General features: G+C 43.8%; 1 protein-coding gene across 18 annotated transcripts in view; it reads right to left on the bottom strand.

Moving 5' to 3' along the window:
• LOC114304640 (rRNA biogenesis protein RRP5-like) overlaps positions 1-23,374 on the bottom strand; it is a 130,689-nt gene that overhangs the window by 102,115 nt on the left and 5,200 nt on the right. For 14 of the 18 annotated variants that reach the window (XR_014358621.1, XR_014358627.1, XR_014358619.1 and 11 more), the window contains exons 2-4: positions 23,186-23,289; positions 16,968-17,000; positions 16,048-16,135 (exon numbers count right to left, since the gene is read on the bottom strand). The gene's annotated coding sequence lies outside the window, so the exon portion shown is untranslated. The remainder of the gene's footprint in view (positions 1-16,047; positions 16,136-16,967; positions 17,001-23,185; positions 23,290-23,374) is intronic. The other 4 variants (XR_014358623.1, XR_014358620.1, XR_014358626.1 and 1 more) reach the window with 1 other exon arrangement.

Below are 23,374 nucleotides of genomic sequence, written 5' to 3'. Positions count from 1 at the left end.
CGCGACTTGTGAAATCGGACGGAACTAGCACGGGGACTATCGGTTTGAAAACTAAGTTGGAAAGAGACACCTTTTTCACGCATAGGCTTGGAAATAGGACACCGGGAGGGAGGCCAAAAACGTGTCACAGTCGCAAGAAGGACCGAGAAATGCCCAAGACACCTCGGGAGGGTCCAAGAGGTAAGCTGCGGAAACTTACGGAACTAGCACGGGACTCTCGGCTTGAGAACTAAATCAAAAAATGCACTTTTTTCACACTTAAGCTCGAAAATAAGCCGTCGGGGGCCAAAATCGTGTAACAGTCACGAGAAGGCCCGGGGAACACGTCACACACCCCGGGAGGGACCGATGTAAGTTGTGAAAACTTACGGAACTAGCACGGGACTCCCGGTTTGGAAACTAAGTCCGAAACGGCACTTTTCTCGCACCTAAGCTTGAAAATAGTGCATCGGGTGGGCCAAAATCGGGTGACAGCCAAGAGAAGGTCCGGGGAACACCTCAAAACACCTAGGGAGGGACAAACGTGGGTTGTGGATACTAACGAAACTCGCATGGGACTCCCGGTTTGGAAACTTAGTCAAAAAATGCACTTCCTAAACACTTAAGTTTGAAAAAAGGCCATCGGGCGCGTAAAAAATCCTGTACCAGTCCCGAGAAGGCCCGTGGAACACCTCCAACACCTCGAGAGAAACCAAAGTACGTTGTGGAAACTAGCGCGGGACTTCCGGTTTGAAAACTAGGTCGGAAAAGGTACTCTTTTCTCACCGAAGCTTGAAAACAGGCCTCGGCGGGCCGGAATCGTGTAACAATCACGAGAAGGCCCGGGGAACACCCCGAACACGTCAGGAGGGACCAATTTGAGCCGTGAAAACATAACGAACAGGCACGGGGACTCCCGATTTGAAAACTAGGTCGGAAAACACACTTCTCTAACAATTGAGCTTGGAAGTAGGCCATCGGGGGGCCAAAATCATGTAACAGTCGCAACAAGGGCCGGGAACACCTCGAACACCTCGAGATTGACAGACGCGACTTGTGAAATCGGACGGAACTAGCACGGGGACTATCGGTTTGAAAACTAAGTTGGAAAGAGACACCTTTTTCACGCATAGGCTTGGAAATAGGACACCGGGAGGGAGGCCAAAAACGTGTCACAGTCGCAAGAAGGACCGAGAAATGCCCAAGACACCTCGGGAGGGTCCAAGAGGTAAGCTGCGGAAACTTACGGAACTAGCACGGGACTCTCGGCTTGAGAACTAAATCAAAAAATGCACTTTTTTCACACTTAAGCTCGAAAATAAGCCGTCGGGGGCCAAAATCGTGTAACAGTCACGAGAAGGCCCGGGGAACACGTCACACACCCCGGGAGGGACCGATGTAAGTTGTGAAAACTTACGGAACTAGCACGGGACTCCCGGTTTGGAAACTAAGTCCGAAACGGCACTTTTCTCGCACCTAAGCTTGAAAATAGTGCATCGGGTGGGCCAAAATCGGGTGACAGCCAAGAGAAGGTCCGGGGAACACCTCAAAACACCTAGGGAGGGACAAACGTGGGTTGTGGATACTAACGAAACTCGCATGGGACTCCCGGTTTGGAAACTTAGTCAAAAAATGCACTTCCTAAACACTTAAGTTTGAAAAAAGGCCATCGGGCGCGTAAAAAATCCTGTACCAGTCCCGAGAAGGCCCGTCGGGGGCCAAAATCGTGTAACAGTCACGAGAAGGCCCGTGGATTACCTCCAACACATCGAGAGATACCAACGTAAGTTGTGGAAACTAGCGCGGGACTTCTGGTTTGAAAACTAGGTCGGAAAAGGTACTCTTTGCACACTGAAGCTTGAAAACAGGCCTCCGCGGGCCGGAATCGTGTAACAATCACGAGAAGGCCCGGGGAACACCCCGAACATCTCAGGAGGGACCAATTTGAGCCGTGAAAACATAACGAGCAGGCACGGGGACTCCCGATTTGAAAACTAGGTCGGAAAACACACTTTTCTAACAGTTAAGCTTGAAAGTAGGCCATCGGGGGCCTAAAATCATGTAACAGTCGCAACAAGGGCCGGGAGCACCTCAAACACCTCGGGAGTGACAGACGCGAGTTGTGAAAGCTTACGGAACTAGCACGGGGACTCCCGGTTTGAAAACTAAGTTGGAAAGAGACAGTTTTTCCACGCTTAGGCTTGGAAATAGGACACCGGGGGAGAGGCAAAAAACGTCTCACAGTCGCGAGAAGGACCGAGAAATGCCCAAAACACCTCGGGAGGGTCCAAGAGGTAAACTGCGGAGACTTACGGAACTAGCACGGGACTCTCGGCTTGAGAACTAAATCAAAAAATTCACTTTTTTAACACTTAAGCTCGAAAATAAGCCGTCGGGGGCCAAAATCGTGTAACAGTCACGAGAAGGCCCGTGGATTACCTCCAACACATCGAGAGATACCAACGTAAGTTGTGGAAACTAGCGCGGGACTTCTGGTTTGAAAACTAGGTCGGAAAAGGTACTCTTTGCACACTGAAGCTTGAAAACAGGCCTCCGCGGGCCGGAATCGTGTAACAATCACGAGAAGGCCCGGGGAACACCCCGAACATCTCAGGAGGGACCAATTTGAGCCGTGAAAACATAACGAGCAGGCACGGGGACTCCCGATTTGAAAACTAGGTCGGAAAACACACTTTTCTAACAGTTAAGCTTGAAAGTAGGCCATCGGGGACCTAAAATCATGTAACAGTCGCAACAAGGGCCGGGAGCACCTCAAACACCTCGGGAGTGACAGACGCGAGTTGTGAAAGCTTACGGAACTAGCACGGGGACTCCCGGTTTGAAAACTAAGTTGGAAAGAGACAGTTTTTCCACGCTTAGGCTTGGAAATAGGACACCGGGGGAGAGGCAAAAAACGTGTCACAGTCGTGAGAAGGACCGAGAAATGCCCAAAACACCTCGGGAGGGTCCAAGAGGTAAACTGCGGAGACTTACGGAACTAGCACGGGACTCTCGGCTTGAGAACTAAATCAAAAAATTCACTTTTTTAACACTTAAGCTCGAAAATAAGCCGTCGGGGGCCAAAATCGTGTAACAGTCACGAGAAGGCCCGGGGAACACGTCACACACCCCGGGAGGGACCGATGTAAGTTGTGTAAACTTACGGAACTAGCACGGGACTCCCGGTTTGGAAACTAAGTCCGAAACGGCACTTTTCTCGCACCTAAGCTTGAAAATAGTGCATCGGGTGGGCCAAAATCGGGTGACAGCCAAGAGAAGGTCCGGGGAACACCTCAAAACACCTAGGGAGGGACAAACGTGGGTTGTGGATACTAACGAAACTCGCATGGGACTCCCGGTTTGGAAACTTAGTCAAAAAATGCACTTCCTAAACACTTAAGTTTGAAAAAAGGCCATCGGGGCCCAAAAAAATCCTGTACCAGTCCCGAGAAGGCCCGTGGAACACCTCCAACACCTCGAGAGAAACCAAAGTACGTTGTGGAAACTAGCGCGGTACTTCCGGTTTGAAAACTAGGTCGGCAAAGGTACTCTTTTCTCACCGAAGCTTGAAAACAAGCCTCGGCGGGCCGGAATCGTGTAACAATCACGAGAAGGCCCGGGGAACACCCCGAACATGTCAGGAGGGACCAATTTGAGCCGTGAAAACATAACGAACAGGCACGGGGACTCCCGATTTGAAAACTAGGTCGGAAAACACACTTTTCTAACAATTAAGCTTGGAAGTAGGCCATCGGGGGGCCAAAATCATGTAACAGTCGCAACAAGGGCCGGGAACACCTCCAACACCTCGAGAGTGACAGACGCGACTTGTGAAATCGGACGGAACTAGCACGGGGACTATCGGTTTGAAAACTAAGTTGGAAAGAGACACCTTTTTCACGCATAGGCTTGGAAATAGGAAACCGGGAGGGAGGCCAAAAACGTGTCACAGTCGCAAGAAGGACCGAGAAATGCCCAAGACACCTCGGGAGGGTCCAAGAGGTAAGCTGCGGAAACTTACGGAACTAGCACGGGACTCTCGGCTTGAGAATTAAATCAAAAAATTCACTTTTTTCACACTTAAGCTCGAAAATAAGCCGTCAGGGGCCAAAATCGTGTAACAGTCACGAGAAGGCCCGGGGAACACGTCACACACCCCGGGAGGGACCGATGTAAGTTGTGAAAACTTACGGAACCAGCACGGGACTCCCGGTTTGGAAACTAAGTCCGAAACGGCACTTTTCTCGCACCTAAGCTTGAAAATAGTGCATCGGGTGGGCCAAAATCGGGTGACAGCCAAGAGAAGGTCCGGGGAACACCTCAAAACACCTAGGGAGGGACAAACGTGGGTTGTGGAAACTAAAGAAACTCGCATGGGCTTCTCGGTTCGGAAACTTAGTCAAAAAATGCACTTCCTAAAAACTTGAGTTTGAAAATAGCCCATCGCGCGCCAAAAAAATCCTGTACTAGTCCCGAGATGGCCCGTGGAACACCTCTAACACCTTGAGAGAAACCAAAGTAAGCTGTGGAAACTAGCGCTGGACTTCCAGTTTGAAAACTAGGTCGGAAAAGGTACTCTTTGCACACTGAAGCTTGAAAACAGGCCTCGGCGGGCCGGAATCGTGTAACAATCACGAGAAGGCCCGGGGAACACCCCGAACATCTCAGGAAGGACCAATTTAAGCCGTGAAAACATAACGAACAGGCACGGGGACTCTCGATTTGAAAACTAGGTCAGAAAACACACTTTTCGAACACTTAAGCTTGGAAGAAGGACGCAGGGGGGGCCAAAACCGTGTCACAGTCGCGAGAAGGACCGAGAAATGCCCCAAACACCTTGGGAGGGTCCAAGAGGTAAGTTGCGGAGGTTTACGGAACTAGCACGGGACACTCGGGTTGAGAACTAAATCAAAAACTGCACTTTCTTCACACGTAAGCTCGAAAATAAGCCGTCGGGGGCCAAAATCGTGTAACAGTCACGAGAAGGCCCGGGGAACACGTCACACACCCCGGGAGGGACCGATGTAAGTTGTGAAGACTTACGGAACTAGCACGGGACTCCCGGTTTGGAAACTAAGTCCGAAACGGCACTTTTCTCGCACCTAAGCTTGAAAATAGTGCATCGGATGGGCCAAAATCGGGTGACAGCCAAGAGAAGGTCCGGGGAACACCTCAAAACACCTAGGGAGGGACAAACGTGGGTTGTGGAAACTAACGAAACTCGCATGGGACTCCCGGTTTGGAAACTTAGTCAAAAGATGCACTTCCTAAACACTTAAGTTCGAAAATAGGCAATCGGGGCCCAAAAAAATCATAAAACAGTCCCGAGAAGGCCCGTGGATTACCTCCAACACATCGAGAGAAGCCAACGTAAGTTGTGGAAACTAGCGCGGGACTTCTGGTTTGAAAACTAGGTCGGAAAAGGTACTCTTTTCTCACCGAAGCTTGAAAACAGGCCTCGGCGGGCCGGAATCGTGTAACAATCACGAGAAGGCCCGGGGAACACCCCGAACATCTCAGGAGGGACCAATTTGAGCCGTGAAAACATAACGAACAGGCACGGGGACTCCCGATTTGAAAACTAGGTCGGAAAACACACTTTTCTAACACTTAAGCTTGGAAGTAGGCCATCGGGGGGCCAAAATCATGTAACAGTCGCAACAAGGGCCGGGAGCACCTCAAACACCTCGGGAGTGGCAGACGCGAGTTGTGAAAGCTTACGGAACTAGCACGGGGACTCCCGGTTTGAAAACTAAGTTGGAAAGAGACAGTTTTTCCACGCTTACGCTTGGAAATAGGACACCGGGGGAGAGGCAAAAAACGTGTCACAGTCGCGAGAAGGACCGAGAAATGCCTAAAACACCTCGGAAGGGTCCAAGAGGTAAGCTGCGGAGACTTACAGAACTAGCACTGGACTCTCGGCTTGAGAACTAAATCAAAAAATTCACTTTTTTAACACTTAAGCTCGAAAATAAGCCGTCGGGGGCCAAAATCGTGTAACAGTCACGAGAAGGCCCGGGGAACACGTCACACACCCCGGGAGGGACCGATGTAAGTTGTGTAAACTTACGGAACTAGCACGGGACTCCCGGTTTGGAAACTAAGTCCGAAACGGCACTTTTCTCGCACCTAAACTTGAAAATAGTGCATCGGGTGGGCCAAAATCGGGTGACAGCCAAGAGAAGGTCCGGGGAACACCTCAAAACACCTAGGGAGGGACAAACGTGGGTTGTGGATACTAACGAAACTCGCATGGGACTCCCGGTTTGGAAACTTAGTCAAAAAATGCACTTCCTAAACACTTAAGTTTGAAAAACGGCCATCGGGCGCGTAAAAAATCCTGTACCAGTCCCGAGAAGGCCCGTGGAACACCTCCAACACCTCGAGAGAAACCAAAGTACGTTGTGGAAACTAGCGCGGGACTTCCGGTTTGAAAACTAGGTCGGAAAAGGTACTCTTTTTTCACCGAAGCTTGAAAACAGGCCTCGGCGGGCCGGAATCGTGTAACAATCACGAGAAGGCCCGGGGAACACCCCGAACATGTCAGGAGGGACCAATTTGAGCCGTGAAAACATAACGAACAGGCACGGGGACTCCCGATTTGAAAACTAGGTCGGAAAACACACTTTTCTAACAATTGAGCTTGGAAGTAGGCCATCGGGGGGCCAAAATCATGTAACAGTCGCAACAAGGGCCGGGAACACCTCGAACACCTCGAGAGTGACAGACGCGACTTGTGAAATCGGACGGAACTAGCACGGGGACTATCGGTTTGAAAACTAAGTTGGATAGAGACACCTTTTTCACGCATAGGCTTGGAAATAGGACACCGAGAGGGAGGCCAAAAACGTGTCACAGTCGCAAGAAGGACCGAGAAATGCCCAACACACCTCGGGAGGGTCCAAGAGGTAAGCTGCGGAAACTTACAGAACTAGCACGGGACTCTCGGCTTGAGAACTAAATCAAAAAATGCACTTTTTTCACACTTAAGCTCGAAAATAAGCCGTCGGGGGCCAAAATCGTGTAACAGTCACGAGAAGGCCCGGGGAACACGTCACACACCCCGGGAGGGACCGATGTAAGTTGTGAAAACTTACGGAACTAGCACGGGACTCCCGGTTTGGAAACTAAGTCCGAAACGGCACTTTTCTCGCACCTAAGCTTGAAAATAGTGCATCGGGCAGGCCAAAATCGGGTGACAGCCAAGAGAAGGTTCGGGGAACACCTCAAAACACCTAGGGAGGGACAAACGTGGGTTGTGGAAACTAAAGAAACTCGCATGGGCTTCCCGGTTCGGAAACTTAGTCAAAAAATGCACTTCCTAAAAACTTGAGTTTGAAAATAGCCCATCGGGCGCCAAAAAAATCCTGTACCGGTCCCGAGATGGCCCGTCGAACACCTCTAACACCTCGAGAGAAACCAAAGTAAGCTGTGGAAACTAGCGCGGGACTTCCGGTTTGAAAACTAGGTCGGAAAAGGTACTCTTTGCACACTGAAGCTTGAAAACAGGCCTCGGCGGGCCGGAATCGTGTAACCATCACGAGAAGGCCCGGGGAACACCCCGAACATCTCAGGAAGGACCAATTTAAGCCGTGAAAACATAACGAACAGGCACGGGGACTCTCGATTTGAAAACTAGGTCAGAAAACACACTTTTCGAACACTTAAGCTTGGAAGAAGGACGCAGGGGGGGGCCAAAACCGTGTCACAGTCGCGAGAAGGACCGAGAAATGCCCCAAACACCTTGGGAGGGTCCAAGAGGTAAGTTGCGGAGACTTACGGAACTAGCACGGGACACTCGGGTTGAGAACTAAATCAAAAACTGCACTTTTTTCACACGTAAGCTCGAAAATAAGCCGTCGGGGGCCAAAATCGTGTAACAGTCACGAGAAGGCCCGGGGAACACGTCACACACCCCGGGAGGGACCGATGTAAGCTGTGAAGACTTACGGAACTAGCACGGGACTCCCGGTTTGGAAACTAAGTCCGAAACGGCACTTTTCTCGCACCTAAGCTTGAAAATAGTGCATCGGATGGGCCAAAATCGGGTGACAGCCAAGAGAAGGTCCGGGGAACACCTCAAAACACCTAGGGAGGGACAAACGTGGGTTGTGGAAACTAACGAAACTCGCATGGGACTCCCGGTTTGGAAACTTAGTGAAAAGATGCACTTCCTAAACACTTAAGTTCGAAAATAGGCAATCGGGGCCCAAAAAAATCCTACAACAGTCCCGAGAAGGCCCGTGGATTACCTCCAACACATCGAGAGAAGCCAACGTAAGTTGTGGAAACTAGCGCGGGACTTTTGGTTTGAAAACTAGGTCGGAAAAGGTACTTTTTTCACACAGAAGCTTGAAAACAGGCCTCGGCGGGCTGGAATCGTGTAACAATCACGAGAAGGCCCGGGGAACACCCCGAACATCTCAGGAGGGACCAATTTGAGCCGTGAAAACATAACGAACAGGCACGGGGACTCCCGATTTGAAAACTAGGTCGGAAAACACACTTTTCTAACACTTAAGCTTGGAAGTAGGCCATCGGGGGCCTAAAATCATGTAACAGTCGCAACAAGGGCCGGGAGCACCTCAAACACCTCGGGAGTGACAGACGCGAGCTGTGAAAGCTTACGGAACTAGCACGGGGACTCCCGGTTTGAAAACTAAGTTGGAAAGAGACAGTTTTTCCACGCTTACGCTTGGAAATAGGACACCGGGGGAGAGGCAAAAAACGTGTCACAGTCGCGAGAAGGACCGAGAAATGCCCAAAACACCTCGGGAGGGTCCAAGAGGTAAGCTGCGGAGACTTACGGAACTAGCACGGGACTCTCGGCTTGAGAACTAAATCAAAAAATTCACTTTTTTAACACTTAAGCTCGAAAATAAGCCGTCGGGGACCAAAATCGTGTAACAGTCACGAGAAGGCCCGGGGAACACGTCACACACCCCGGGAGGGACCGATGTAAGTTGTGTAAACTTACGGAACTAGCACGGGACTCCCGGTTTGGAAACTAAGTCCGAAACGGCACTTTTCTCGCACCTAAGCTTGAAAATAGTGCATCGGGTGGGCCAAAATCGGGTGACAGCCAAGAGAAGGTCCGGGGAACACCTCAAAACACCTAGGGAGGGACAAACGTGGGTTGTGGATACTAACGAAACTCGCATGGGACTCCCGGTTTGGAAACTTAGTCAAAAAATGCACTTCCTAAACACTTAAGTTTGAAAAAAGGCAATCGGGCGCGTAAAAAATCCTGTACCAGTCCCGAGAAGGCCCGTGGAACACCTCCAACACCTCGAGAGAAACCAAAGTACGTTGTGGAAACTAGCGCGGGACTTCCGGTTTGAAAACTAGGTCGGAAAAGGTACTCTTTTCTCACCGAAGCTTGAAAACAGGCCTCGGCGGGCCGGAATCGTGTAACAATCACGAGAAGGCCCGTGGAACACCCCGAACATGTCAGGAGGGACCAATTTGAGCCGTGAAAACATAACGAACAGGCACGGGGACTCCCGATTTGAAAACAAGGTCGGAAAACACACTTTTCTAACAATTAAGCTTGGAAGTAGGCCATCGGGGGGCCAAAATCATGTAACAGTCGCAACAAGGGCCGGGAACACCTCAAACACCTCGAGAGTGACAGACGCGACTTGTGAAATCGGACGGAACTAGCACGGGGACTATCGGTTTGAAAACTAAGTTTGAAAGAGACACCTTTTTCACGCATAGGCTTGGAAATAGGACACCGGGAGGGAGGCCAAAAACGTGTCACAGTCGCAAGAAGGACCGAGAAATGCCCAAGACACCTCGGGAGGGGCCAAGAGGTAAGCTGCGGAAACTTACGGGACTAGCACGGGACTCTCGGCTTGAGAATTAAATCAAAAAATGCACTTTTTTCCCACTTAAGCTCGAAAATAAGCCGTCGGGGGCCAAAATCGTGTAACAGTCACGAGAAGGCCCGGGGAACACGTCACACACCCCGGGAGGGACCGATGTAAGTTGTGAAAACTTATGGAACTAGCATGGGACTCCCGGTTTGGAAACTAAGTCCGAAACGGCACTTTTCTCGCACCTAAGCTTGAAAATAGTGCATCGGGTGGGCCAAAATCGGGTGACAGCCGAGAGAAGGTCCGGGGAACACCTCAAAACACCTATGGAGGGACAAACGTGGGTTGTGGAAACTAAAGAAACTCGCATGGGCTTCCCGGTTTGGAAACTTAGTCAAAAAATGCACTTCCTAAAAACTTGAGTTTGAAAATAGCCCATCGGGCGCCAAAAAAATCCTGTACCAGTCCCGAGATGGCCCGTGGAACACCTCTAACACCTCGAGAGAAACCAAATTAAGCTGTAGAAACTAACGCGGAACTTCCGGTTTGAAAACTAGGTCGGAAAAGGTACTCTTTGCACACTGAAGCTTGAAAACAGGCCTCGGCGGGCCGGAATCGTGTAACAATCACGAGAAGGCCCGGGGAACACCCCGAACATCTCAGGAAGGACCAATTTAAGCCGTGAAAACATAACGAACAGGCACGGGGACTCTCGATTTGAAAACTAGGTCAGAAAACACACTTTTCGAACACTTAAGCTTGGAAGAAGAACGCAGGGGGGGCCAAAACCGTGTCACAGTCGCGAGAAGGACCGAGAAATGCCCCAAAGACCTTGGGAGGGTCCAAGAGGTAAGTTGCGGAGACTTACGGAACTAGCACGGGACACTCGGGTTGAGAACTAAATCAAAAACTGCACTTTTTTCACACGTAAGCTCGAAAATAAGCCGTCGGGGGCCAAAATCGTGTAACAGTCACGAGAAGGCCCGGGGAACACGTCACACACCCCGGGAGGGACCGATGTAAGTTGTGAAGACATACGGAAGTAGCACGGGACTCCCGGTTTGGAAACTAAGTCCGAAACGGCACTTTTCTCGCACCTAAGCTTGAAAATAGTGCATCGGATGGGCCAAAATCGGGTGACAGCAAAGAGAAGGTCCGGGAAACACCTCAAAACACCTAGGGAGGGACAAACGTGGGTTGTGGAAACTAACGAAACTCGCATGGGACTCCTGGTTTGGAAACTTAGTCAAAAGATGCACTTCCTAAACACTTAAGTTCAAAAATAGGCAATCGGGGCCCAAAAAAATCCTACAATAGTCCCGAGAAGGCCCGTGGATTACCTCCAACACATCGAGAGAAACCAACGTAAGTTGTGGAAACTAGCGCGGGACTTCTGGTTTGAAAACTAGGTCGGAAAAGGTACTTTTTCACACAGAAGCTTGAAAACAGGCCTCGGCGGGCCGGAATCGTGTAACAATCACGAGAAGGCCCGGGGAACATCCCGAACATCTCAGGAGGGACCAATTTGAGCCGTGAAAACATAACGAACAGGCACGGGGACTCCCGATTTGAAAACTAGGTCGGAAAACACACTTTTCTAACACTTAAGCTTGGAAGTAGGCCATCGGGGGCCTAAAATCATGCAACAGTCGCAACAAGGGCCGGGAGCACCTCAAACACCTCGGGAGTGACAGACGCGAGTTGTGAAAGCTTACGGAACTAGCACGGGGACTCCCGGTTTGAAAACTAAGTTGGAAAGAGACAGTTTTTCCACGCTTACGCTTGGAAATAGGACACCGGGGGAGAGGCAAAAAACGTGTCACAGTCGCGAGAAGGACCGAGAAATGCCCAAAACACCTCGGGAGGGTCCAAGAGGTAAGCTGCGGAGACTTACGGAACTAGCACGGGACTCTCGGCTTGAGAACTAAATCAAAAAATTCACTTTTTTAACACTTAAGCTCGAAAATAAGCCGTCGGGGGCCAAAATCGTGTAATAGTCACGAGAAGGCCCGGGGAACACGTCACACACCCCGGGAGGGACCGATGTAAGTTGTGTAAACTTACGGAACTAGCACGGGACTCCCGGTTTGGAAACTAAGTCCGAAACGGCACTTTTCTCGCACCTAAGCTTGAAAATAGTGCATCGGGTGGGCCAAAATCGGGTGACAGCCAAGAGAAGGTCCGGGGAACACCTCAAAACACCTAGGGAGGGACAAACGTGGGTTGTGGATACTAACGAAACTCGCATGGGACTCCCGGTTTGGAAACTTAGTCAAAAAATGCACTTCCTAAACACTTAAGTTTGAAAATAGGCCATCAGGGCCCAACAAAATCCTACAACAGTCCCGAGAAGGCCCGTGGATTACCTCCAACACATCGAGAGAAACCAACGTAAGTTGTGGAAACTAGCGCGGGACTTCTGATTTGAAAACTAGGTCGGAAAAGGTACTTTTTTCACACAGAAGCTTGAAAACAGGCCTCGGCGGGCCGGAATCGTGTAACAATCACGAGAAGGCCGGGGAACACCCTAAACATCTCAAGAGGGACCAATTTGAGCCGTGAAAACATAACGAACAGGCACGGGGACTCCCGATTTGAAAACTAGGTCGGAAAACACATTTTTCTAACACTTAAGCTTAGAAGTAGGCCATTTGGGGGCCAAAATCATATAACAGTCGCAACAAGGGCCGGGAACACCTCAAACACCTCGAGAGTGACAGACGAGATTGTTGAAAGCTTACGGAACTAGCACGGGGACTCCCGGTTTGAAAACTAAGTTGGAAAGAGACACTTTTTCCACACTTAGGCTTGGAAATAGGACACCGAGAGGGGGCCAAAACCGTGTCACAGTCACGAGAAGGAGCGGGAAATGCCCCAAACACCTCGGGAGGGTCCAAGAGGTAAGTTGCGGAGACTTACAGAACTAGCACGGGACTCTCGGCTTGTGAATTAAATCAAAAAATGCACTTTTTTCACACTTAAGCTCGAAAATAAACCGTCGGGGGCCAAAATCGTGTAACAGTCATGAGAAGGCCCGGGGAACACGTCAAACACCCCGGGAGGGACTGATGTAAGTTGTGAAAACTTACGGAACTAGCACGGGACTCCCGATTTGGAAACTAAGTCTGAAACGGCACTTTTCTCGCACCTAAGCTTGAAAATAGTCCATCGATGGGGCCAAAATCGGGTGACAGCCAAGAGAAGGTCCGGGGAACACCTCAAAACACCTAGGGAGGGACCAACGTGAGTTGTGAAAACTTACGAAACTCGCATGGGACTCCCGGTTTGGAAACTAAGTCAAAAAATGCACTTCCTAAACACTCAAATTTGAAAATAGGCCATCGGGGGCCAAAAAAATCCTGTAACAGTCCCGAGAAGGCCCGTGGAACACCTCCAACACCTCGGGAGAAACCAATGTAAGTTGTGGTAACTTACAGATCTAGCGCAGGACTTCCGGTGTGAAAACTAGGTCGGAAAAGGTACTTTTTTCACACTGAAGCTTGAAAACAGGTATCGACGGGCCGGAATCGTGTAACAATCACGAGAAAGCCTAGGGAACACCCCGAACATCTCAGAAGGGACCAATTTGAGTTGTGAAAACTTAACGATCAGGCACGAAGACTCCCGATTTGAAAACTAGGCCGGAAAACACACTTTTCTAACACTTAAGCACGAGCCCTCTATCAATATACGCAAGTAGAGAGATACATACATACTTATTTAGTATAAAGAAGGAAGCCCTCTATCAGTGTAGGTAGCAAAGAATAGAGACATGAATGTGAGTAGTGACCTATCGTTGATTATGTTATTAATGGTGGTTTAATTGGAGATAATAGGATGGTGATATAATGGTAGTTCACCTTGATGATGGACGGATATTTTGGAGGCTGTCGAAAACACACATACAATTTGGTTTGCTTGCTATGCTTTTGATTCACTTTGTCTGGTGGAGGGAGGGAGAGAGAGAGAGAGAGAACTAATCCATAATGTTCAGATTAATTAAGTGCTTTCTTGTACATCACCAACACACCTTATTGAACCAATTATAACTTTCTAATTTGAACCAAATCTAATTAAGCCAAGCACACGTATCTTGCCTCAACCCCAAATTATTTAACGCTTAACCCCAGTTCCAGGCTGAACAAGCAGGCTTTGTGCCAGCTCCAGCTCATTATGGTCCTAAAGCTATAACAAGTGGATAAGTGCTTCTGAAGCAGTCATGTAATTGGATAGGAATTTATGGAAAATTTCCATAAGACTGCTGCATGGCATATGCTATACCGTACAAAATGTTGGATGACAATAAAAAGCAAATGTAAAAATGAGGATATAGACACAGACACAGACAGGAGGGGGGCACAACAATAAGAAATGACTACATTTCTCTAAAGCTACAAGTAGCACGAAGCATAGACAATATGAGGTGCTACATTTCTCTAGAGCTACAAGTAACATGAAGCATAGACAATATGAGGTGAAGGAGCACAGGATGGTTTAAGAGTAGCAACGAAGGGATAAAATATTGTCAAGAAGGAATAACATAAACTAAGTTATAGGTGCCTACAGAAGAAAAACACACAAAAAAAAAAAAAGAGAATTGAGACCATGAGAAAGGACATAGTTATTCTAAAATTGAAAAAAAAATATATGTATATATATATATATATATATGTATGTATGTGTGTGTACTCTACGAACAACCATACGCAAGAGGAACTATGTTGCCAACCTCAACCCAAGTAACCATGATTAGTCTGAGTTCAGTACATTGGAGTATAAGAAACATCTGAACTATCAATAATACAAAAATGCTAGAAACACTTAAAAAAAAAAAATACCAACAGAGCGCTTGTACATAGGTCCCACCACTTGGTATGGGATTCACCAAATATTTTGTCTAGTTGGTATGCTTGTTAGTTGTCCTAACATTTTTGTCAATAATTAAGTAATAGGGATTATATGCTATAAACCATGGAACTATTCCTTGAAAATAAACCAAATATTACAAATAGCATGTGGAATACTTAATATAAGAACAGCCCTTCAGACCTCCAAATGACACGCTGCTTCCATATTGTCAATTGGAACAATTTAAAATTTTCCAAGTCAAACCACACTAGAACCAAGACAACTCCATTTGTGGCATTTGGTTAAAGTGGATCTACTTCAAATTAAACAAAAAGTTAGCTTTTTCAGAAAAACATCCAATCATGCCTCTTAGCTTATTGGTTGTTTTGGGCCCACTGATACTTGCATTGAATTTATCAACAACAAAAAAAGAATTTATCAACAAAAAAAAATACTTGCATTGTAGTATATTAACTTTAAAACTTGGCCCCTGGCAAAAGTTATAATTCTATATGTGACCCAATTGTAGTACTTTTTAAACAACCTTTGCCTAACACATTCCCAGCTAATTTTGTCAGCGTACCTAAATAAGCACCTTCAAATAGGTCTAGCAACCCCAAACGGACCCTCAAAGACAGTTCTAGATAAAAAATTTCAAGTTTTGATACTTGTTGCCTGCTTATCTAATACCTGTGAACTCACATAACCCAACCATCTAAATAAGGGGAACCAACAGGTCAGTTATTCCCCTGAACCTTTCTATATACCAAATCCACATCGTTAATTTTCTTAAAGCATCAGATAGTTCTAGAATATAGCAAAAAGCAGACAATCATACATTGATAAAGAAAAAAACCATTTTGTAATGTAGTTCTGGTGTTTAAATTTGTAGCACATTTCTGATAATTTCAATTGTAAGGCATCTGTATTACATAAGGCTGCAGTCCTGAATTTTACTTCTGCCTAAGAATTGCAAACTAGTTTCAATTGGTGTAGTAAAGCTTATCTAAAGGATCATCTAAAGTTGTGAAGCAAAGATTTTGTCACATGACATATATGAAACTACATCAATCATCCTCAATACAAATTATCTTGACAAACATATATATATATATTCCATTAATTGGGACTGAAGTGGGTGTACTTTAAAGGGGACGATTGGTTTAGTGGTTTTAAATTCAGGCCTAATAACCTTGAAGTAGTGAGTGTGAATACAAGGCAGCTACTTTGTACATAATGATTAAAGGTCAGCTCTGTGCCTAGAACCCCATTAATAGGAACTAAACTATGTGTATTTCTATATATATATTTATATATACCTTTATTTTATCAATATAAAGTTCAAAATATTATTGATCACTTCATTATAAAATCAAAATCAAAACTCAAGAGAATTGCTTACCTCTTCTAACACCAATTTGATCCAAGAATGGCCCAGATTGCCTAACTAAAAATGCCAAAAGTTCTGGTACATCGAGCGGTGGAACTTCCTACATCATATATATAAGAAAAGCAGAAGAAAAGAAAACATTCAGCATAGTGTATTATAGATTTTAGGAAACTAGAATCATCAATATATCCAATCTATGACAAATGTCAATCAATCCTAAGGAACAAACATACTACACCACCACATATGAAATTTTGACTATGCCTATTGGTCTGTAATTAAACCTAGGCCTGAGGTTCAGGCATCTACGTACGTGAGATGTTAGAATGTGATAAATACTGCAACATGAAACACATATCAAGGACACAATGGCATGTCAATATCCATTACAAAATGGTGTTTAACACAACCACCTTGATAAAAGAAGAAGAAGAAGAAGAAGAAGAAGAAAAATGGCATTCATGTCCAATACAAACACCACATTGCAAAAAAATTTGTTTTCCCTAAAGAATGAAACACAATGCTAGCCTTTCAGTATGCACAACTACAGCAACATGAACTCCAACAGGACATGACCCTCCCAATTAATGAGTACAAACCACATATCATCCAACTAACAACTCAAACATAGGATGTAGGAAAAGGATTACAATAAACGTTGGAATCATAAGATTCATATTATTGACGGCTGAGAAAACAACTTCCAGTCAACAGTGCTTATATGACTATTACGTCATTGCTGAAACAACTCTCCATTTTCTAGAAAATAAATAAATATAGATATATATTAAATAAAATTCAATATTTTATCTCCTTTTCTTCCCCTAGTGCCTTCAGAAAGAAAATATAGATTATCGACTCAAAAAAAAAAAGTTCTAAAAAAATTAACACAATAATGAATGATACATGAAGAGGAGTAGTTCAATACTAACCTTTGAATCAGTTGGGTCCTTGCAAATTGCTTTCTGCAAAATAAATAATTGGGTAACAGATTAATAACGAACATATGAATCCAGCTTGCAATTCTAACGTGAAATGAAAAATAAGTAGATACGCATCAATTACTAACAAAGATAATGATCAGGAAATTCTATCATCTAGAAACAAGTTTATACATTATTACCAAGCATTCACTTCCTATATTGGAATGAATCAAAACACATGTTATAGTTAGCAGCAACATTCGCACTAATCTTATGTTTACGGCCTTCCTTTTAATGAAAAAATGTTTATGCCTTAGCACATAACTAGTTCCTTGCTTACCTTCAATGGACATGGTATGCATAAATATTTGATCCCAAATAATAGCCAGCCTCGAAAGAACATAACAAGAGTATAAGACTGACAATGTATGAAACTTAATAGTCAAAACTACTGCATTTACTGCCATGCCAAAAAATCTCAATTCAAATGATAATGGATCTGCAATGTTAACTTTCAGAAAACAACTAGTTGCGTCTCTCAAAAACGGAAGGAGTGATAAGAGTAGTAAAAACATTTTTACGCAGTTTGAACAGGGTGACAAGAGAAGTAAAAAAAAATTTACGTAGTTTAACTTAAACAGGAAGATCCAACCTTGTGAGATCATTCCCTGTTGAATAAACCATGTTGGGAACTTTTAGAGATGCATACTTAGGTGATATACGTCCCAATGTCCCGTATTAACTTGCATGGACCAAGGATGGAAGAATAAACAGCAATCTACAACTTTAACAAGATCATTTTTTATAGAAAATCGTAAAAGGCAATGAGTCTCATGAAGAGCCAACAAAAAATATACATAGTTTTGTAAATAAGAAAAATCCAAAAGAGCTTCAACAGGGTGCAAACCGGAGTACATGCAGAGAAGCAAAAATGACACACAAAAAATATCTTTAGAATTAACCAAAAAAGTCCAATGATTGCAGCAAACCACTATAGGCCACACAAATAAACTGCTTAAAAGAAGGGAAAAAAATGCTTCCATGGTCACAAACACCTCACTCCTTGAAATGAAGTCCTATACCTCTCCTTCCATAGACAACAAAAGAGGCATTAAGGACACACTTCTTAAACTGCATCCTCACTTGCTCACTCTAGACCAGCAACTGGAGTCCAAGAACTCTTAACACAAACTTTGGCATAAAACACGCCATCTGACAGAGGCAAAATGTAGCACGGACACGGACACGGGACATGACACGGACACGACACGGACACTCCATTCTTACATTGTGCTAATCTAACATGTATCGCCCTTAATACCAGCCATGCTTTGCCGTGGAAAAAATCATCGCAGCCACTCTATGGGAACATTTACTCTAGTGAAAGTTTCATGAAGTTCAAATGCAAAATGTCATGCTTTTTGGTAACTATACAGTGCCATTCCTAGGGAACAAAATCTACGTATATCCCAAATTTTAGTTGACTTGTATAAATCTTTCTTAGCCAGGCTTAAAATATAACCCTAATAAGCCCTCATCTATAAACAGGGTTTTATTTCACATCTTATGGTCAAACGACTATTGCAGTAACATTTCAAATAAAAAATTAATTTGACAATGCTAAAGATCTAGTGATTCAGATAAAGTGCTAATGCTTCACACTTAAAATGTTGTTTGGCACTTGAATAAGGTCTAGAGGAGATTTAGCCCTCAAAATGGAAAAGAATTTGCTTAGGATTGATAACATAACATGACAGAGATTATGAATTGTTCATTTTATTCAATTAAACCAGTACGAATTTGCTTTATGCAATCAATATAATAATCAATTAGACACGCAAAAGGATTCCCTTTTTCTTTTCTTTTTTCCTTCTTCCTGTCGAAAATCAAAACGGACAAAAACCACAGGACCCCGTAGCCAACCAATTCACCATTAGTAAGGGAAAAAAAAAATAGAAACAACCCAACCCTAACCCAGTTCATGTGCCTTAGGTGTTGAATCCTAAAACTTGTTAGCGTGTTTCTTATACCACTGGAAATCGGTGATGTTTGTTCCTGAATGGTTGGTAGAGTATCAAGCATCCATGATACTCTGTGAATTCACCACAAATTAAACACGATCCACCATTGACTAGGAAATCACCAAAACAAACTTAAAATGTATTAATCAATTGATAGTGCAAGCGAATATGGATGCTTCTCTTATTTGACAAATTTATTTTGGTTACAACTAGTTTAATTCTCCTCCCGTACGAAATTGCTGGTCCATTTTAACTATTCCAAACATCCCAAAAAAATCATCTATGTTTTTTTATTTATTCTTTCTTTCAATTTGTAGGAAAAAAAAATACATTATTTATTGACCCTACTAAAAGGCATGAATGCTGAAAATTGACAAACAGTTGGGGATGGAACGAGTATTTATAAATGAGATGACTTGAAGACCAATCCCATCCAAAATCCAAGTTAAAACCACCTTAGACTTTGCAAAATCGTTGGCCACTGCTCGAGCCATGAAAATCCCTAGAGACTGCTTCCAAATGAGATCTCAGTTTTTTAATAGATTGGGTGTCTGCTTCCACTTGAGATCTCAGTTTTTTAATAGATGGAAACAAAGTTGATTGAAAACTCACAATTTTCATATAATGGAAGATTTTTTCTTTCAAGCTTGTCCCTTAGCTATCCTTCAAGTCAAAAGTTTTCCTATAAAAAATTGGACATGTTGTGGCTAAGATTTTTCTTTATACTTTTGTTTGGATTTGACTTGCTTTCATATGTATTTTTGCTTCTATGATTTTGTTAAGCAGTCAAGTCACACAAGGAGGGTTCTTTCCATTCTAGTTGCTCCCAATATGTATTATTATTTCTTCTATGATTTTGCTAAGCAGACACAAAGGAGGAATAAAATGATTGATATTTGCTCCCAATAGGTATTATTTCTTCAATTGTGATTTTGAAGGTTGGAGCTAGTCCTCCTAGGCATTTGTACATCAACTTCTCAGCACACCAAAATCCCATCCAATCAATTTCCATTTGATTCAAATTCTTGTTAGCCCTCCAACACATAGGAGTATAATGAGTGATGTTAGCCCTCCAATACTACTAAATCAATGACAGCCTAAGTTTTCTAATCCAAGATTAAATAGTCTGAGAATTCAACCTGACCAGCCTTAAGACAACCAACTTTATTTTGTTCATGTTGTATCTCAAGGGGGAATAATGAAGGAGAATTTTCCTCTTCCTGGTAGATAAAATCCAGAACGAGACACAAGGAGAAATCCCGGGCAAAAATTACATAAGAGGGAAAAAGGCCAAACTATACATCAGCCCATAAGCTAAATTCTTCCGGAAAATCAATCAAGAAACAAAAGAAAGAGATTCCTAATAGTATTTATCAATAGAGAGAGAGAGAGAGAGAGAGAGAGAGAGAGATTCCTAATAGTAATCTACGTTACACGGACTCGGGTGCGGGTATCGGGTACGGGTGTGTATCTAAGGGTCGGACACTTTAAAATTAAAAATTAAGGATACGTGGATATGGATCCAAATTAGGATACGGGTATGGAGATACGTTAAATAATTATTTTTTAATATATTTATTATATGAAGATGAGTTTAAAAAGTTTAAATAACAAATTTTATTAAAAAAATAACAAATAAATAATAAATAAAAATTATAAACAGTATTTTAGACATAAAATAAATTATATTATATATGATAAAATAAATTATTTTAATTTTAGGCATAAAAGTTATGTTATTTATGATATATTATATTATATAATATTTTTTTGAATAAATAATATTATATAATATGAATAATATTATATTAATATAATTTATATTATATATAATTCAAATTATATTAAAAAGAAAAGTCAGAGACCTATAGAAATAAAAATTGTGTTAGCTTCGCAGAGACAACGGAAGAGGAAGACCTAGAAAATTGGTTGGTAGAGCAATGACTTCGCAGAGACGACGGAAGGGGAAGACGACAAAGAGAGTCCGAGATCGAGCTCAAAAGGGAAGACGACGAAGCACAGTACATCGACTTCGCAGATCAAGCTTCGCAGATCGATCAGCTTCACAGATCGATCGATGCTCTGCAACCGATTGAAGTCGAAGGCCAGGTTCTCTCCTTGCTCTCTTCTCTTTCGATTCTTCTGCCGTATCCGTTTCTAAGGAGCCGTATCCCGCACCTGTACCCGTGTCGTGTCGTGTCGACACAGGAACCTTCTAAATTCCAAAGAGTCCATGTAACATAGGTAGAGGGAAAGAAACTTGAGGCAACAGAAGATGGGCAACCCACAAACACTCATCCACAGGAGCCGAAATACATAAAGAGAGGCTAGGACAACCCTCACAACGGTCGACTAGGCCAGAAACAGCTCTGTGGGACCTTGGCTGGTTCCGACAGAGACTCAGAGGCAACAAAAGATGGGCAACCCACAAACACTCATCCACAGGAGCCAAAATACATAAAGAGAGGCTAGGACAACCCTCATGAGGGTCGACTAGGCCAGAGGGGCATTCGGCTGAAGTCGAAACAGCTCTATGGGACCTTGGCTGGTTCCGACAGAGACTCAGGGACCAGCGATACAGGATGGGTGGTGATAGGTGATGGCTGGTTGGTGGTAGCGGCTGTGTGAGTGACGGTTTTTAGGGTTTTGGCTCTAATACCATATAATTTAAGAGAATACAAAGCTTGAGTGATGATTATGATATCATCACCTTTTATATTAATCAATCAACTATTACAAAAGGAAGCCCTAAGGCACTGATTAAGGAATCACCTTTTATATTGATTGATTGACTGACTGATTAAAGAATCACAATCAATCAATCACAATCACAATCACAATCTAATCTAAATAAGGAAATAAGGAAATATTCTAACAGCTTCTGCTACTATAACACCCCCATCTCAAATCATAACAATTGTTCACTTTAAGCTAGGCCCTCAAGGGTTTAAAGCATGTTGTTACTTGGAAGGAATATGAACTCATTTATATAGCCCAGGAACTTTTCCCACCTAGACGATGTGGGATGGAATGTGATGTACAATAATGAAAGTGAATTCACTTATATAGCATACTTAACCTAAAATAATAACCATATAAAAATTCTTTGACAAGGAGGAGTAATGCCCTTGGACTTCTGCACGTACTTAAGTCAATAAAGGTGAACACTTTTGCAAGTGTCCCAACAATTGTTGGGCAAGAATGGACATAAGAGCATAGTCAACAAGTATTCATTATTGTCTAAACATCTATTCAACATCAAAATTGCCAAGTGAAAGAAATGTCCTCAATATCATTACCTTCCATTTGGGCAAGTGTACTAATGAAGTTTTACCAGTAAATACACTAGCTATGTACTAAACGGAGAGGAGGGAAAGATGAATCGAGCACTCACAATACCCATAATTACTGTAAAATCCAATGACAAATTAGCAGACGTTAATCAAGTTTTTGAATATTCTACTGAAATCAAACCTTCAAGTAGCAAGGCAAGACATTGTTGATTGCCTAAATTTCAGTTTTCCCATCCTTTCTGGATAGTTCCTAGCATCCTAAATTTCTAGATGAAATAAATGAACATTCACCTTAAACATGCTTTCATATTATGCCAGCCAAACCACATGTTATGAGTATGCTTGAAACAATGGCATTTGGATCCTGTATGCACAGCGACATGCAAATTGTCTTATTATTGACTATATTGACACTTACGATATTTAACTCGCAAAGACAACAATTCTATCAGAAACTTTATTAGTCACATTACTCTCTGGATAATTTCTGATCCAACTGAAGATGAAGCATTTTCCATGTGTCTTTTCAATAAAGTAGGTATATAAGAACAACATACAATCATTTATTTATCTGAGCTGCGAACTCCTGTCTCTGTTATTTGTTCATAGCATGTAATGGACCTCTCTAATAATAACTAAAACAAACATGCAATGTATAACAAGTATTGCAGGCATGCACAGAGTGATCTTGTATGCTCTGTGTAAACTGAAGTCTAAATGCTTCATTAGCATGTTTTTGAACAGATACTTCATTAGCCTGTCTACTAATGCCAAAATTAAGGACATTTTGCATCATCGATACTAAATGTACATCCTGGACAAAACAAATATATAAAGGGAAGGACGTGTCAATAATAGCATATGTATCAGTAATATAGTAAGTTAGAGCTTCTCGGAGCAGTAATGAACTCACCTAACATTGTTTGGGGTAAGCTCATTGAGTGCTGATTCAATAATGGTTGGGCTGAATTTAGAGGGCAAGGATGACCCCACTAGCCAATCATTAGGAGGATACAACTGCAAAATAATTTCAAACGAACAGTTGATGTCAGCAAAGCAAGTGACTGCTGAAGAAACAACATACAATCACTCAGACTGAGTT

This window comes from Camellia sinensis, unplaced genomic scaffold (genome assembly GCF_055761805.1).
Source record: "Camellia sinensis isolate YWXY unplaced genomic scaffold, ASM5576180v1 Unanchor3, whole genome shotgun sequence".
NCBI lineage: Eukaryota > Viridiplantae > Streptophyta > Magnoliopsida > Ericales > Theaceae > Camellia > Camellia sinensis.
This window is presented reverse-complemented; position numbering and strand designations above follow the sequence as displayed.